General features: G+C 42.6%; 1 long non-coding RNA gene across 1 annotated transcript in view; it reads left to right on the forward strand.

The window, feature by feature from the left end:
- Positions 1–16,986, forward strand: part of LOC134423717 (uncharacterized) — a 36,628-nt gene extending 19,642 nt beyond the window's left edge. The window contains exons 2-4 of the long non-coding RNA XR_010029186.1: positions 5,081–5,166; positions 11,872–11,968; positions 16,868–16,986. This is a non-coding gene — a long non-coding RNA (uncharacterized LOC134423717). The remainder of the gene's footprint in view (positions 1–5,080; positions 5,167–11,871; positions 11,969–16,867) is intronic.
- Positions 16,987–18,205: the final 1,219 nt, after the last annotated feature.

Here is an 18,205-nt window from a genome sequence, read left to right on the forward strand (position 1 = left end):
AAGTGAGTAAATGAAGAAACGAGAAGGAAATGAAAATTAAATGAAAAAAAAAAAAACCTGCACAAAAGTGAAAATCTGTTGACACATTACAGTTGTGCTCCTGTGGCCAACAGTGCAACTGGTCTGACTCTTTGAACAGAAGTTAGGAAGATAGATGGTCACCTATCTATTAATTTCTAGTGGGGATGCCCTTTTTTTTTTTTTTTAAGTTTGTGCTAATATTAATTCTGGACTTTAAGTATAAATGAAAGTGACTCTTGACATGTTCAAAGAAAAATTCACACAGAAGAGAAATTGATATTGTTTCCTGTGCAATGGCAATGTAACATCTATTAAAAAATGTGCATATCAGACCCTGCTTCTCTCTAAACCAGAGCAGATTTTAATTCAGAGTATAATTATGTTATTTTCCTAATCCAAGGAAATGGGAAATCACATGCCCACCTAGGAAATGAGCACCTCTAATGACAAGGCAGCTGCAGAAGCCGCACGCAGACACTTCTACATCTCATTAGGTGAGACTTGTAGGATAAATTCTCAAAATTAACCTTCTGCAGCCAGTGTTGCAGCATGATTGTTATAGACCTCAGTGCAGGGAGAAAAGTGGGGCTCCCACCCAGCCAGCCCCCAGTTCACAGCTCCCCATTTGCCATCTGCTTATGTCAGCACAAGGCTGCTGTACTGGGGCCTTGTTGCTGTGAGCTTCATGGCTGCATCCTCCCACACAACTTGGAAATTTATCTTGACCTGTTTCTCTTGACAGATGAATAAAATTGCTTCTGAATGCAAAGACAAGATATAGTTGTGAATAACAGCTACCCTTGATACCAGCATTTCACCTGATTGCCTAATCAGTCAGAAAGAGAAGCAGGGGCTGTCTTGATGGACAAGGGACTGAAATATCGATTCTGTGCTGAATTCACACTTCTCAGTAGCCTGTGTCTGATTCTAGGCCTTTCTGCTCACCCAAAATGTGCTGACATGTACCTTCTCAAATCCATAAATCTTTGGCTGTGCATGGGAACTCCACCTCTTGAAATTCCAGTGATTTAAGTAGATACCCAAGTATGACCATATTTTGATTTGGTTTCATAATAAGGTTCAGGGTTGCTCAGAAGGAAACATTCTGCTTTTGGGTTACTAGCACTTCCTCCTTGAGTGAATCAAGAATGGCTTTTCCATTTTCACTCTGCAACTTACTGTGTTGCAGGCTGCCTTTCAAAAGATCACTGATCAGCAAGCCCTGAGGTTTTACACTAGATCAGTGGCATAATAAGGGCAAAGATCCAGAGCAGGGAGAGTCCTGTGAAACTCTTAGCCGCAAAGCTGGAGGAAATGGCTGCTCCATTGCTCAAGGTTATCCTGCCTGCAGGGATTTCCAGGAGTCCTTTGTATCCCCTTCTGTTAATCATAACACTCTGTTACTCCATCCTGGTTTCTTCATCATGAGAATCCTCCGTGGCAGAGTGCAATAAATGAATTTACCTTGAGGTCTTCAGTGCATGTTGGATCAGCTCCAAAATGTATGGGTGGCTCTTCCTAAATTACGTCTTAACTTTGACAGGTAACTTTTCCAAGTGTCTCTGGTTAGACTTCTAAACCCTTCTTTAGGCATGTGGCTGAAGCACCAGAGCATTCTGAGAGCTTTAGCTGATTGACATCAGTGACACTGCAGCCATGTTTCCAAGATGTCAAAATACACATTTTGTTTGGAGCAGGAAATGTCCATTTGTTTGCTGTAGGAACAGAAGTTTGGCTATGAGGTTTGTTGTCTGTAATATAAGGAAATATTGTATTTATTTATGGGTTATAGACCTGTGAATAAATACATTGTTAACATCCATAAACTCAACAGTTCTTTCTGCTCTACAATATAAGTGAAGCTTTTAATGACCGAAGCATGGCAAGGTGAATATTAGTCTTTTGTGGCTCAGGAAAACTTCCTAGGGCTTTCACTCTGTGTGTATGTATGTGTGTTTGCACTGTCTGTGGACAAAGCCTGGCTCTGTTTCTGTACTTTTCAGTACTTGTCAGTCAGAAGAGATGAGAAAACTGTCTGCAAACTTACCCAGCTTGGTCAAGGGTAATCAGACTCGAATATGGTGAGGCTGCATGACAATTTCTAACATGTCCCAGATGAACTGAGTTTCACAACAAAATGTTCAGAAACGTTGAGGGTCGCTGAAACCATGCCAGTGAGCCTGGAGAGATGATACAAATGTCATTTTTCTATAGACCTTCCACATGAAAGCAGAAAAAGAAAATAAACCTGTGATTTTCAGTTTTTTGAAAGTTCCCTTTCCTGCAACACCAGGAATGGGATGCAGGGTGAATGTGGTTGCAGAACTCTCCATCTGTCATGCTGGCCAGTACGGTCTTGTTTCTGTGTTTTTTCACAGACTCATACCTGTATGAGAGCTCTCTGAGGCAGAGATCCTACTTTTGTTTTTTTTGTTTTGCTTTGTTTTGTTTTGTTTTTTTGGCCCAACATCTGACATGGTAAAGTTTGAATTTATAATGAGCTCTTGTGAACTAGAACTAAACATTTCTGACACGAGCAATATTTAAGAACAAACCAGACTTTTAAAACTGCATATTGCTCTTGTGCTAGGCTTCTGTGTACAGGTGAATTTTACCCCTTGAGATTTCATTATGGGGCAGGGTTTTATGTTCTGTTCAAAGTCAGTGATCTAGGGAATACTCATGGCCTCCATCTCACCCCACCTACACTCTTAATTATATCAGTGCAACTGTTTCTGAGGCCCATGCTAAGAACAAGAATAGGGAACTGATATGGCTTTTGGAAGAAGAAAATGGCTAAAGAATGCAAATATATATTCACCACTGGCACAGTAAGCAAAGTCTCAGACCCTTGTACAGCCAAGGGAGTTCATTGCAGCAAGTGAATGGGAATGAGCAGCAGTACTGGTGGAGTATGGAAACCAGTATGGCTGTTCAACACTTAATATGCTGAAACATGGTCTGGAAGTGGTGCTCTGGACTCTTGCCTTCCTTCCAGTTTCTCTTTCACTCCATCAAAGTAATAAAATGTCCTGCCTGCTTATTAAGAGCAAGCTGTCTCTTCTGTCAGTGAAGATGTTGGTTTGCAGAGAGTAGAAGCTCTGAACTGATGCTCATTACCTGAACTGGCAGAGGTGTAAATCCGGGTCAAGAGGGAGTGGTCAGGTCAGGCCAGGCCAGGCCAAGGGTGTTGCAAGGCTGTTTCAGTGCTCACTTAGCTGCTCTGCTTCACAGGCACTGATCTACTTGCTTTTTATTTCATCTCCTGCAGAGCACAGAGTGCAAAGGGACAGGTGCTCTGATTCCTGTGATGTGCTGAAGTTGATGACTCCTAGTTTGCTCATCAGTGCAGCAAAGAAAATCAGTCAGTTGAGGTAACACGCTAACATGCATTTTGGTCCAAAGCCTCTCCAGCTAAAGCTGTGAGAATGGCTTTTGTTCTGCCACAATGGAGAGGAGAATTCTCATGTATATTTTAAACAGCATGCTGAAAGTAAGGACTGATCTTCCTTGCTAATACAGGGAAATTTTATTGAATTCAATGAAAATTGCATCTGAAATCCCTCAGTGGTAAAAGGATCAGGCCTTGCAAGCTCTCTGTTATGCCTATAGAGTAAATTTCCATTAGCAAATTAATTTTCTTTTGCTTTTGTCTAAATGAGCCATGACTATCCAGCCACCATTACAAATAAGCATTTTAACACATTGTCCTTTTCTGTCTACTGCTTCTCTCCCGTCCTGAGTTCATTTGGACCCAAGCGACATCAGTCACATCTGGAGAGATTGCAGCCAGGGTAAGTGGAGGTGGCAGAGGAAGGAAATTGCAGAGACCTGGCAGTGAAGCAGATACTGCCATGATACTGCCATGAACCAGTCCAGGAGAGAACTGTGCCCATCTGTAAATCTAGTGAAGAAGGGATATGATTTCATGGTTTCATTTGTAATGCAAGAGGCTGTAAATTCATCTATAATCCAAAATGAATTAAAAACTTCAGCAGATTATTAATGGAGGATATCTCCACTTATCCCATGCTCTCACATCACATACAACTTCAGAATATCTGATGGCTCCTGGGTATGAATAAGACTGGCTGGTGCTCTTTTGTTGTCATTATCTACTTCATCATTATAGCTGCAGTTTGTCCTACCCCTAAGTTTGGTAACCAGGCGGGTAAAAATTCTTGCATCTGCAAGGGTTGGCACACACAAAATTGTATTTTAAATTTGGAGGCCTCTTTTCACCCTCTGTTTTCACTGAAGAATGCATCAGTGCTGACTGTTCCTTTCTGGGATGAAGGCCCCTCAAGCAGACAGATAAACAACTTTAAAACTTTTTTACTGTTGCAGGCTCATAGATCTGCTTGAGGAAGCCACACTGCATGGAATACCCAACATATTGTAGGCTGGTTAGAAAAGGTAAATTGGAGTAGTTAGGGAAATCTGCCAGCAAGAAAATGAAATTTATCTTACCCATGACATTTTCACTGTAGGGGTCTCTATGGGGAGAACTGATGACAGCTCTCCAGATTTTACAGTAAAAATGTGCTGTTGTTACAGAGATGGACAGAAGCTGACTGACTGACCAACCTTTTGACTTTCATACACAGCCTACAGTGTCAGGTTCCTGGCATGCTGCAGGCACAGCTTCTATTACACATTTCCTGCTGGAAGTTGAGTACATATACTTAAAAAGCAAACTAAAAAGTCACAGTTCATTGACAGTAACTGAACAGAACTGAGAAATGATAGCTTGAGGAGTCAGGAGCTAAATTACCTGCAGAGAGCACGGATAGGTAGAGACACCAGCCACTGTGCATTGCAGCCAGCTGTCTATCCAGTTCCACCTCTGCACTATGGATCTGCCCACCTCTGCTCGTCTCACAAACACTGCAGTGGGTGGCAGCTCAGTACCTGGGCTGGGTTGGCCAAAAGGATAATTTGTAGTTGTAGTTTTACCCAAAATATTTTGCTGTTTTTTTGTGTCTATTTTACTAATTCCTGAGCAGCTGTTAGAGCCTTTTTTCTTCCTACTTAAAGTCTTCATTTTCTTCTCCTCTAGCAGCATGTTGTTTACATGCCCTGATCAGAGCAATCAAAGGAAGTTGTGAGATGCCCAATTCATACAGTTTGACTTTCTGCCTAAAGGTAAGCTTTTTCTTCAAGGCTTGAAGTAATGTTACACAGGCTTCCTCAAATCTCCTTTTTCCCATAAAATGAAGAAGCCAGTTTTACCCAGCCAAAATGCTGTTTGAAGTAAGATTGTAGCTGTCTATACATCAGCGGGAAACACAAACCTCTGCACTGAATTGATCACACTGGGCTCACAGCCAGTGTCTGGTGTCATCCACCTGCTTCACCTACCTCAGCTCAGAGCTCTGGGGATGAGAAATAAGTCTTTGGAAAAACCTTCTGCATGGGCACTTCCACCCCTCCCCATCTGCAATATAAACATCTACCTGGACTTCTCAGCTCTAGAGCTGAGCACAAAGGGGGAAAAGGGCACACAGAGGTATTTTTAGACACCTCATTTCCCCCCACACTCCTGGCTTGAATGCTGGCTAAAGAAACAGAGAGCCAGGTTATAAAAGCCACAAAATCACACTAGACAGGAGTTGTGGACAAGCTATTGGCCTCGCATGAATGGGATAGGAAATTTCCTTCTTAGCACCCAACTTCTATCCTACCCTTACTGGTGGTCTTGCCTGCTGATTTACAGTGCTTCACCATCACTAAAGGACAGACATGAGCCAGCCCATTGCAGACCCACATGGGGTCTGTGCCAGACACTGGAAGGCTTTCTTGTGCTAATATGCATGTCTTCAGCTCAGGACTTAATCCAAGAAAGAATTCTTATGTTTTAATACCAGGAAAGAGAGTGTAAAACCACCATTATAATTAATACTTCTCTGAGATATGTCATGCAAGCCAGTCTGGAGAGGACAACACTCTAATCTTTTTGGTGTTATTGTAACCTCATGCCCATAAGGAAAAGCAAATATCAACTTCAAATTAACTACAATACACACAGTGAAAACTAAGTGGAGTGAATGAGGAGAGCCCGGAGATAAAACAGGTTGCTCTCCAGATATTATTCTGAAAATTAAAGTGAGTGGATGGAAGATATACATCATGAAAATATTCTATTATGCTCAGTGTACCAGAGCAGAACTTTCACCCCTTTAAACTCTCATTAAAATGCAGCCATTTTTGTTTCAAAGGATTAACATGTTGGCTCTAAAGAGAGAAGAAAAATGTGATTCATGGTGTGCTTGGAATTAGATATTGTTAATTGAAAATAACCCTAGGCACCTACACAGTGCTTTTCAGCTCAGAATCTTGAAACTATTTTGTTTGTATAAAATTCATTCATGTAAAGGGGCTACTAAAAATGTATGCAGCAAAAATCTCATTGAAGAGTACTGAGGGAGCCCTTGTATGCTTGCACTGTACACTAAGGCAAACATCACTTACGGGCAGAAGGCTTTTGAAAATGTGGGGACTCACTGTCACATAGGAACAAAACCCCTGTCTGTAAAAATAGCAGGAAATTATTTATTATGGTTTGGCTACAGCTGAATGGGTATCTGTACAGCTAGATAAAACAAGTCCCCTGAAAACTCTGGAGCCAGCCAGTTTTGAGCCCAACATCTGAGGTGCCCTCTGTTCCCCTCAGATGGGAGTCACCCACTATGACAGCCCTTCTTATCTCTTTACTATTAGAGGTGGCGATCCTTCTGACAGATGAAGTGTAATTGAGAGGCTCACTGGGCAGATAATTTTCTTCTATGTCATCTGTCTGACCCTCTAGATCCAGGGCCTCATACCTATTCTGAAGTGGCACCTGGGTAGGTGATGGGGATTGGGAGGAATTTTTATCACCTCCCTGAGTAGGGATCCATTTCCCCTTCCTCTCATCCACCAGATGTTCTCCTATTGCCTGGCATGGGAGTCCTCTGACCCCGATAAGCCTCCCTCAAGGATGGAAGGGCAGAACCCTACCAATCTGTTTCACTTTCCCTAATACTCCTTAGTCTTTCTACTTCCTCCTTAAGCTCGGCCATCAGTGAAACATCATTCACCTGCTCACCCTGCTGACAGGCCTCTTCTGCAATGCCCCCTTCTTCTGCAATGCCCACTGAAAAGCTCAAACACTCCACACAGGAAGGGGTCTGTGTTGGAGTGAAGATTTATCTTCTAAGTCATTTGTTTCTGAGCCTGTTGTGACTTACTTTAAGTTTACTGATAAGTGGCCAGGATTTAGAGCAGTTGGGACAGTGATGTAATCAAAGTCACACTTTGGTACATGGAGGCAAAATAAGCATCAAGGTCAGGAAATTTTGCAAAGTGCTACCAGATGAAATAAATAACTCTGGAATAAAGATGAAGAGAGCACCACATACTGAAAGGGAAGATCTGTTTGAAGTGGAGAGAGCAGGATGACAACTTTCATGTGGCTAATTGATGCAGCAATTCCAGCAGGAAGTCCTGTAACTGATGAGTGTATCCAACACCTCCAAATGCCCACTGGGGAGCAGAGGTGATGAACATCTTTGATAAGCCATTTTCTGCAGGCTTTCATCCTTTGCTAAGGTAAGGCATGATTTCTCACAGACCTACTAGCCCCTAATGACCTTTCTGCATAATCAGCTGGGACCTGCCATTGCTCCTGGAAACAGGAATAGCTTCCTTTCACAGGAATAGATTTCCTCCCCTCTGTCTGGAAGGCAGGTCATGAGATAGGGAAAGATACAGGTATAAGACTTAGTGAAGAAAACTAAATCCAAAGTGCTATATTCTATAACCAGCTTTGGCTCTGGCTTCTCCAAGGAAGAACTGGCTATAAGCTGCATGTAAAAGGCCAGTGATATTAAAGCACTTGGCTCTGAAAGGATCTGGGGATGAGAAATGCTACACAGCAGAAGCTATTACTGTAGTCATTTTACTGTGGACTCTTCACTGTCAGCCTCAAAGAGTGGGGGAGGAGAAGGGTGGAGTGGAGGAGGCTGGAGGAAAAGCCATTAGGATGGGCAGAGAGGGCACTGCCTGGACCACACTTAAGTTACAGCTATGGACAAATCTCTCACACCCGAAACCCAGAGAAGTCAGTGAAAAGGCTCTTATTGTTGTCATCAAGGTCAGGATTTCACAGAGGTCTGACCTCAGCTATATGTAGTCCAAAGTATAGGTCACAGCCTCACAAAGGGAGCTCCAACAAAGCATAGCAGTGGAGTGATATTTGCCTTTAAGCTCTACGATATGTCACCATGGCTTTTATGTCTCATTCTTCTCTTCTATGTGTGACCTCTTCCTAAGGCTCTGCATTGAGCTCCCTGCAGAGGTCATTAGTGCCTCTCCTGGGACAGCAAATGTGGAGACAAGGGCTAAAAAACCACATGGGTTTCACAGGAACTCAGTACTACATTCTAGATCCCTGTCTCTGTCCTCAGATAGCTTTCCAAGCACACAAGGGGAAAACAGGAGTGGTGTTTCAATTAGCACTCACTGTGTGCCAGATGTGCCAGGGCTCTGAGCCCTGAGCTCACTGCTACACTGAGCCTCCCTGTGTTATTGGAATGGCACCTGCTGCTGTGTGCAATGCCTCCACAGAGCACCCCTTCCCTGCCAGCCCAAATGGAAGAGGTGGCAAAATCACTGAGACTCTGACTCTAGCAGAAGGGGGAGTTTGGTGTCCTGTTATAAAATCACATACAGGGAGCATAATCCTTGGCCCTCATTGTCTCCTGAAATTAACTGAATTTCCCACAGAAATGCAAGGAAATTTTATCTTAATAAACCTTCATTATTTACTGGCTTTACTTTGCTCAAGTAACCAGGGGGAATTTAAACTGATCATTTGTTTTCCTGTGGAAAAATCCCATGCACTGTAATAGAGGAGACCCTGAAAGGCTTTTATCTTAATTACTGCAGAAAATTACAGAGAATTAGATCCTTTGTAATGGTTTTCTGAATCATCCTTTGGGATTTGATAGCAAGAATATAATTTGCTATTGAATTGTATAGACTAGTGGAATAACAATGTCTCTAGAAAAGTGTTCACTATCTATTAATGTCTATAGGGCTTCCCTATAAAAGGTTTCTAAAAGCCTTTTATTTACAAATATTTCCAGGGGGTTCTATTATGCTGTTCACCTTTGTTTATAATGCACACTCATTAGAGTAAGAAAGGCAAAAATAGCAGAGATCAGAGATCTGGTTTCTGGGAAAAAGGACTGCATGAAATTACAGGACACCATCTGTGTAACCCTGTGAAAATGCATCACATAGCCAAGGAAGGCAGAAACAAGCTAAGGTTTTCATCCTGCATGGAGTTAGTATTGGCAGACCCTTGTTCCCAGCTAAACTCTGCAGCTTTAGGGAGATGCAAAGAGCTTTACTTTGTATTACAGGTCCCTAAATTAACACAGTAAGTTGAAAATGGAATTTGATCACACTTTGGAAGATTGTATGCAAGGATCCATGTTTGCACGAGTAATATAGCAATAATTGATCAATTCCTTGTTTACTTCTTCAGCTGAGCAGCAGCCAGGTCTTTCAGCTGCAATCCCAGCTCCCTCCTGAGCAGACTGTGCTGTACACCACCTGTTTCTTCCTCTGCTAGTACTTGTTGAACTGACAGAAAAGGGCTCCCTGAACCCTGCGCTGCACCCTCACTTCCACCTCACAGACATCAAGGGAATTAGGGTGTAGGGGGATACAATATAAGGAAATAAAGATAGTGTAGAAAGTAATCTTACCCCTAAAGAGTTGCAGCTGGGCCAATTATCAAAGATTAGGTCTGACTTTACAGGCCACAGCTGTAACCAATGAGAAGCAGAGTGCTATAAAAGAGTGGGGTGAGCAGGGAACTGGAGTTAGTTGCTGCTTTGTGAAAAAGTCAGTGCTCTGAGGAGCTGCACATGAGAAACACCAAGAAGGTATGGAACATTTGTGATAAGGAGACAACAGTATGGGACCCCTGCATGATTACAACACTAGGGAAAACTGTCTTAGTTGTGCAGCGGTTTGCTACACAGATCTGGTCTCACTGTTAACATGCTTAAGCATCTGATCAGTGCTTGCAATGGCAGTGTGGTGGGGCACTGTCAGGTGCGTTGTGTATTTGGGAGTGATACCAAGCACCTCTTCCATTCCCCTGGTCACCAGTAAGAGCCATACAGTATCTGCTTTGAGAGTTTTCCATTTCTGATGGGATTTTCTGTTCCTTTTTTTGGTTTATGCTCACTGCTTTTGCTCTTTTCTTATATGACCTTGAAGGAAAAGACCTTGCTGAGTGTAGTTGTGTGCTATTCAACAGAGTTTTTACTTCACCATGTGATAAGGAATAAGCTGAATGGTGCCTGACTCCAAAGTGTGCTGCCAGAGTTACCCTGGGTTTAAGCAGTACAGCTAAGGCTGCCACATGCAAGGGTTTGCAGATCTGGGAACAAGAGAAGCCACAGAAAAAGTCTAGGCATCCATCTTCAATCACCCCTTAAAAGTGCCCAGCAGGGAAAATGGAAGAAGGATGTCAACAGCAACTTCAGATTTTGCTTGTTTCTGCAAAAGAGGTGAGGATAGAAAAGGAAACACAATGACTTTAGGTGACTTTCCAGGTGATACCATGCTAAGCTTTCACACAGGAGCCGCAGAGGGATTCTAGCACTGAACGATACTGCGAGGCTTTTTGAGAGAAATGAAATTAGGAGAATGTTACAAAGCTGTCCCAACATTGCATACCTGTGCCAGGTACCCCAACACTGCGTACCCATGTGTTTAAAGTCCACATGACAAAAGGTGTTTGCTAATCTCAGACTAAAAGGTGTTTTTCATTTTCCAGGAATCTTACACTTATTTTGCAGATACTCACATGCCAGCTGCTAACACAAAACACTTAAGAGTAAATACAGACCATTCCAGAAAGCAGAAAACAGCATGCTCAGTACTGGAAGTGGAAAACAGATTATGTTAGTTATTAGATTTATAAGTTGAACTAAAGCTAGAAAAAGCATTCATGTGTGTTGCAGATCTGACCAAGTCCTGGCTCTCTAATACCTTTCATGAAAAGCACAATTACTTTGCTTTTCCTTATCTTTCCTTCCTTTCCTCCCCTCCCATTCTTCCATTATTTTTCATTTGCAATTGTCTGTCTTGGCAGACAGACAAGTCCTGTGTTCAGGACACAAACTCCTACTCGTTATTATAGATCTCTAAAATGTTTTATCTAACACATTTTCAGGCTGTCACTAGAATTACAGGAGATTTTTTTTTTGTTGCTATTATAGATTGTTCCTGCTTTTTGTTTATCCATCTCAGATTTTCCCTTTCTCAGATATGAACCCATACATCAGCCAAAGCTGTGCTGAAAGCTGCTTCTCAACAGCACAAAAAATGAGCTCTTAAAAATCTGCGAGCAGTGGCCAGATGCAGAGAGATTTTTTTAGTGAAACAGGGCAGTTAAATACAGTACAGAGCTCAGGCTTCCTGAATTTCTTTTTATGTTCATGTATTTTTATAGAAAGAGATGAAGAAAACTAGTAAATCTTCATGCTAATCAAAAGGAAATTGATATGTCAGTGTGGTTTCATAATCATTTACAGATTGGGATATTCTAACAGGAAGCATAATGTTGGGAAAGGCAGAAGAAAGGGACTTTTGGCTTTAAACATGTGACCAAGGGAGGTTTCCTCTTTGTGTGGATGCTGCCACAGGGAATTGTAGCATTTCCTGCAAACCTCTATTTATCCCCACACCCTTATGATAACTAGTAAGAAGTGTGTTCTTCATAGGAAAGAGTCTGAGTGTTGGAGTGTTTCTTGTTCTCAAACTCAGAGAAATATCCATCTTTTACAGCTACAGCCATTTTTCAGCTGTGGCCCCTACACAATGGGATTTGAAGTAAGAAATGATGCTGAGACTGGCACATTACAAGGCTCCAAAGAGGTAGCAGGTATGTCTGCATCACAGTTGCTATTTTACTGAGTTTGCATGTAAAGTGCTGTGTTGAAATCTGCTCAAGAGCTGCAGAATATGATGTGAAACTTAAACTGCTGCTGTGGTAGTCAGCTTGTGAGCAGAGAGGTGGCTCGAGAAATGGAGTTATTGGGTCTGGTGGGTCTGTACATCACTGCAGGCACAGACCCACTGGGAACATTTCTGAGCTCCTGGATGGGAAGACAGTCACTGAGTGAGGTCTCTGAGCACACAAGGAAATGAAACAGAAGTGCTAATGACCACTTCTTCATTGTATTTATATCTGGTTTCCTGTACAATAGAGGCCTGATTGTAATTTGTGGGTTTTGCTGTTATTGTAATACAAGCAATTAGCTACAAATTAACAACAGCAGTGAGCAGACAAGCTATACATAATGCATATAGATGTGTAAGGGAGCATGTCATACTGTTTGTGTTCCCCAAACTGCCCCACCAACATTTATTTATCACATATGGAACCAAACCCAAACACCAAATCTGTATCCTCTCCATGTAGGAGAAATTTGCACATGGGTGAGGGATTTAATGTTCTGGTCATATCCCTGTACCAAAGCATGAGCTCCAGTGCAGCACTGCAATGCAAAGCAATGCTCAGATATGAATCCAAATTTTACTGCTTGAGAAAATCCCAATTTCAAAATAAATCTAAAATTAACATAAATCCAGGAAATGAGCAGCATAAATCTATACAAACATTGCTTACAGAGGTCCTGAGCCAGCCCACTTAAAGACTATGAAGTTTTTCAGATCAATTTCAAAAGTGCCTGGCTACAATCTAATGACACTTTACAATAATGAGATTAACACATCACTAGTATATTTTCACCTAAGTAAAAGACAAAAAAAAAAAAAAAGACACTGAGGCAAGAATAGTAAATGATCCACCAGGGGACTTTCAGTAGTTGTTGTCTGAAGCTGGTTGAGAATCAGGAGTTTGCTTCTTAGAACCTTACTTAAAAGCATCTGCTCTTCTTTTAGAAAATGTTTTAAGCATCCTGAGTATGGGTACTTTGAGGCTGGCTGTGACAGATGCAATGCTATTGTTTCAAAAATTTTAATGAGCACAGCTCTGCTGCCATGCGGACAGCTCGATGCTGTGTTCTAGTGACAGGATGCAGATCACAACTCTTCACAGGGGAAGGCTTTTTTTTTTTTTAATCTGGAGAAGAATTTTAAGTCTGTCAAGGAAGCAACACACACCTTTTTAAAACTGTATGAAGATTGTGGTGTGTGCTGGATGCTATTGGCCTGACATAATCCTTGGCATATTGAGATTGTGCCTGTACATCATGCAGATTTTTTAGCTCCAGACACAAAATTTGTGATTCCTGGAGGGGGAATAAGGAGGAAGCAGAGCCTGTCATTGTCTCTGGGAGACACCTGGGGGACACTAGGTGTTTGAAGAGGGACACAGCTGAGTATAATCCTTGCTAGTTTGGCTGACAAATTTAATAGTTGTGACCACACATGTCCCATGTGGAGACAGCTCTAGGTGGCATTAGTTATTAGAATTGAGCTGATTTTACCCTAAAAACAGGAGAAATAAAGAGGGAACCATGAATACAACACAGGAGCCAAATTCCTTGCCAGTTCCAGATCTCCAGAGTCTGGAAGTGCTGTGATGGGGCTCTGTGACTGCAGTTCCTCAAACTCTTGCCCCTTTAAAGCACATAATTTGACAAGCAGAGCCAGGGAAACGTCCTGAGTCCAGACTTCATCTGAAAGATTCTGTGTGCCCTGAGTCTGCACTAAACCCAGATTTTGCAGATCCCAGCCTTGTGATGCCTGAAGACAGCTACCTGTAAGTGCTGTTTTGAAGATATTTTTGCTGTGTATGAAATACAGGCAGTTTCTGGGATCAGAAGGAAGGGAAAACCTGGCACAAAGAAGCACAAGGATTGCTTTGGTTACATCATGGTATTCTGTGTCATTCCAGTTTTGTCCAGGAGTCCAAAAAAAGCCTTGCTACAGAACCAGACAAGGGACTGCTATGAAGGGAAAGATCTGAAGAGTGGTGAAGCAGCTGCAGTACACTAGGATATCACCACCTCAATGAAAGTGAGGTCCTGAATTATGTGAAACCAGGTTTGGTTCTTCTCTGAGCTCCTTCCTACTGGGACTGGTGCAGACCTGGGAATTGAGGTCCCACAGAGAAAGTGTACAGGCAGAAGAAAAGGGAGAAGTCTTGGCCAGGATCCAGCTATCAATAGGAAGAGCACAGCTGAGTGCCAAGCCAGTGAAGGAGAGGGAGGAAGATGGCGCAGCAGGATCCTTGGTCTGCCACTGAGCGTCTCTCTCCATGTGAGCAGCTCATTTCCCTGCTCTGTCACTCTCCTTATCTGCACAGACAGCCTGTTCTATAGGCCAGGACCAGGTTTGTGCAGCACAAGGCACAAAGGACTCTTGAACAGCTTAGAAGGTACTGCAATAATACAAAGCAGAAATTGCAGCCACCAGATGGAGAAAATAGAGCACTTCCAGTCAGCAATTTTATTCCTGGTGAAAGTCCCATGCCACATGAAGCTTTGAGCTACAGCTGCTGCTTTGCTAAGTACAGAAAAGGGAGGTCTTTCTGGAGTCTACTTTGAAATTTTAAAAACTGGGTACAATTTCCATGAAATGAGGGATGAATTTAGCTCATTTTTCATCATGCTCTAATTATCAACTGCAGTGAAATATTCTAAGATGATGTATCTCAGGCTCCATCTTATTTCTGGATCTTGCTCCAATTAATTCCCTCTACAGTTTACAGCACCTAAATGAAATGGACTGAGCATCAGGCCATGAGTTGCTTGGTCTATCTCCCTTGGTACCCTGGGCCAATTGCTCTTCATAGCTACTGCAGTACTGTTTTGCCAGTCTTAGGATGATGGTATTATTAGTCACTTGCTATCCAGCAGTTTTTGAGCCAGCCTATTCAAGTGTGAAAAGCTTTTTGAGGTCCCAGGTCATGCTACAGAAGTGAGAATAGCTATTTCTTCTCTTTCACATCATTTCTCTGTGGCATGTTGTATTTCTGAATGCTGGACGTGGCACTGGAAAGACAGTATCTGTTCTGCAAGAAAAAAGGAAGAGGAAGTCTTTTGAAGGAGGAAAAAAAGGAAGGCTGTTTGAAGGAAAGAGAGAACACATGGGAGAAAGGAAGGGTGAGTGTGAGAGGGAGAGCACAGATTCTAGTGCAGGTGAGAAGCAGTTTAGTAATCCAGGTTGTCAATCCTTATCCCTTAAGGTGAATGTCCACATTGGCAAGTCTTGGGGCCAGCATAACAGAGGCTATAGGTTCCTTCCTAGTCCCAGATAATGCTCACAAGAGGAGCTTTGAGGATGTTGCATTTTTTCCAAAAAGAGTTCAATTTCAGAAAGAAAAAAGATTTGGTAGAAAACTCTGGGCCAACACTATTTGCAATCTCATTCTCATTTATTTGCTCAAGTAATCCCCAGTGCTTGATTTACGTAAGACTTGAATTAACTGTGTATTTATTCAGAGATCTTAAATTACACTGATGTGATGAGGTAAAATTGCAAGCTGATGCAGTTTCAAGGGTATTAACAAGCACATGATGGTGAGGCAGATCCCACTTGCCACTGAGGAATCCAAGCCCATTCAAAGGTTTCTAGAGAAGGTGGTAAGAAGGATCTTTTACAAGTACAACTGCTTTTCATGAAGCAAAATTTATCTTAGCACTGAGGTGACGTAGAGAGGTGCAGTACCTGTCAGAGACTTTTGAAGAAAATTAAAGCTGCCTGCTTGATGCTGGTCTTGGTGAGCAGTCTTGCTTTGAGCTCAGACACTGAATGAAGCAAATTTTTGGATCTGAGCAATTTCTGAATATTGCATGGTACCAGGAATAAAAAAATTCAGATGAACAAAAAGCATGGAGCAGCTATGAGCCTGATAAATGGAAATTTTCTCTAAGTATGAAGGTGGCTATAACTTCAAGCAGCAGTGTCATTAAAAAAGACAAAGTGAAATCGCCATTGCTTCTGGTGTTAGCTGTTTCTGAAGAACTTCATGTTTTCCAGAGGTGCTTAGTGAATTCAGGCAATGAAAGCTACTATGAAGTTGTCACTGAATGGGATTTAGACCGGTTAAATGAAGAGAGAGGAAAATGATAGTCTGTGGTTGATGTGGGTGGAGAGTTGATGGGACCATTTGGAGGTCCACTGAAAGATAGAATCTGAGACAAAATGCTCATAAAGAAATGACTGGAACTTCTAGTATTGAAATATGATGCAGCAAATAGAATATGGTTAGGGAAGAAAGCTATCTGTTCCATGAAGCTTGTGGAGGTCATCAGCTTGAAAAAGATGAAGCAAGAGGATTTGGGATGAAAACTGTAACTGGTATAAAAAGATCCATCTGCTTTGCCCAGGTGGTGCCCGTGATGCATGCAGCAGAGCTGCTGGAGGTTTGCACCACGTGAAAGGGAAACAAGGAGACCCACACAGCTAAAATGGTTATGACAGGCACGCAGGAGACTTAGAGGTGTTCAGAGACGGACAGGGCAGGTCTTGAAGTGGCTTGGGGCTCAGGAGCTACTGTGACTTCTGTGGGAGCAGCATCATCACCAGAGGGAGCTGTCCGCCTGTATGAGATTGTCACCCCGGCAAGAAACGCTGCAGGGAAACGGCACCAGGGCTCCCAAAGCCTGGCAGGGGCAGGAGGCGAGAGAGCTCAGACAGGCAGCGACCGCAGCAGCCTGGAGTGGAGGACATGGGCTGAGCCGGGCTAGCAGAACTAATCCCCCAGGGCAGGCCGCCCACACTGCACACTGCTAATTGCTCTTCTGCAAGTCAGATCCTGCATGGTGCTACTGCCATCAGTTAATTTTTTTTTTTTTTTTTTTTTCTGTAGGCTTTGCTGGGGAGGGAGGAAGAGGAGAGGAGGTTGGTCAAAGTCAGACAAGGTGCTAGTCAGAGGTTCATGTGACAAGGCAGCTGATCACCGAGGCTCCGATGGTGAATGAAGTCGATGTGTGTCAGTCGACTGTGAGCAGTGTCTGAGCACAACAGGGCCCGTGTACCCAGCAGAGGGCATGTGCACACACACACAGAGTCCTGCCTGTACCTCTGGGACATAATTTCTTAGATAATGAGCATATCAGTGCCCAAAACGGTATCTGTCAGCGGCTACAGGACAAAGCCAGAGGCACCAGGTGTTCTGCTTGAATGGTCTGTGGTTTCTGTTACAGGGTCCAAACCTACCCTTCTGCTGAACTTCAGATCAAGGTAATGATTCAGAGGAGCTAGGCAACATCCCGAAGCTCAGGTTTAAAGAGTGGCATCTGTATTTACAATGTATCAGACAAACCAGCCTGTAACCTCTTCAGATCCTCATGTGACCTCTTCACCCTGAGCTTTACTTATTTATTATCCGATTATTTATCCAAATGCTCATGCCTGATTTTGGTAGACACATTTTACCATAGTCTGAGACTGAGCTGAAAGCTTTGTTTCCTGCCAAGAATCTTGAGAGGATATTACATATCCAAGCAGTTTGCATCCATGGCATGGTATCTAAATGCCCTACAGAAGACAAAAACAATGTATTTGTATGCTCCCTGGGCAGAAAGACAGACAGTTCTTCCAGTGGATGCACTAATACATGTAACAGATAGTGCTGTATGTGTTCAATGATGGGTCAAGGCACAGAAGATCAGGCTAAAGGGAGAAAAACCACTGCAGGTTGAAAAGTTAGAAGGCATTAAAATTACATACAGAAGAAAAGGGTGTAGTCTTGTCGATGGGAGAAATGGATGAAGATGAGAGGTCTGGGCTCCTTGCCCCAGGCTACTTGACCTCAGGCAAGTCTTTCGATATCCCATTTCCCCTCCTTTCCTTTGTCTATGTGGCTCCCAGGAGCTTCGAGGCAGGGTTGGTTCAAGCGCAGGAGTCGCTATACTTTATCTTGGTCATTTCTCCTAGGACATACCATAAATTAATTTCTTATACATAAACATATATGTATATCTAAAGCAACCTTCAAGGTAGCGTAAGAAGCTAAAGAGGGATAAACACAGAATGTTTGGGGGATATGGAATAGCAGAGTTCATAAGCAGTTATTAATCCACTTTCAGGAAGGCTTTTGCTGAAGTTTAAAATAAATTTAAATTAAAAAAAAAAAAAAAAAAAAAAAAAGAGAGAGAATGTTATCCCGAGCCAGCGGTGTGGCTCCAGCCCCAGCACCCGCCCG

Source organism: Melospiza melodia, chromosome 12, assembly GCF_035770615.1.
Source record: "Melospiza melodia melodia isolate bMelMel2 chromosome 12, bMelMel2.pri, whole genome shotgun sequence".
NCBI classification, from domain to species: Eukaryota; Metazoa; Chordata; class Aves; order Passeriformes; family Passerellidae; genus Melospiza; species Melospiza melodia.